General features: G+C 37.9%; 1 protein-coding gene across 1 annotated transcript in view; it reads right to left on the bottom strand.

Annotated features, from left to right (window-relative positions):
• COPA (coatomer protein complex subunit alpha) overlaps nt 1-207 on the bottom strand; it is a 38,358-nt gene that overhangs the window by 7,586 nt on the left and 30,565 nt on the right. The window lies entirely within an intron of this gene.

Genomic DNA, 207 nt, shown 5'->3' with positions numbered 1-207 from the left:
GTTAGCAACTCTTTAGAAGGGACACACAGGGTTCTTTTTCCTCTTTTGGTATTTGGGGAGGAAAGAGATAATATGTTAACTCTTGAAAGTTGGGAACTATTACNTTTAGCAACTCTTTAGAAGGGACACACAGGGTTCTTTTTCCCCTTTTGGTATTTGGGGAGGAAAGAGATAATATGTTAACTCTTGAAAGTTGGGAACTATTAC

The sequence above is a fragment of the Vombatus ursinus genome, unplaced genomic scaffold (assembly GCF_900497805.2).
Source record: "Vombatus ursinus unplaced genomic scaffold, bare-nosed wombat genome assembly UNPS02014838.1, whole genome shotgun sequence".
In the NCBI taxonomy this organism is placed as follows: Eukaryota; Metazoa; Chordata; class Mammalia; order Diprotodontia; family Vombatidae; genus Vombatus; species Vombatus ursinus.
Note: the sequence above shows the minus strand (reverse complement) of the source record. Positions and strands in the feature narration are given on the sequence as shown.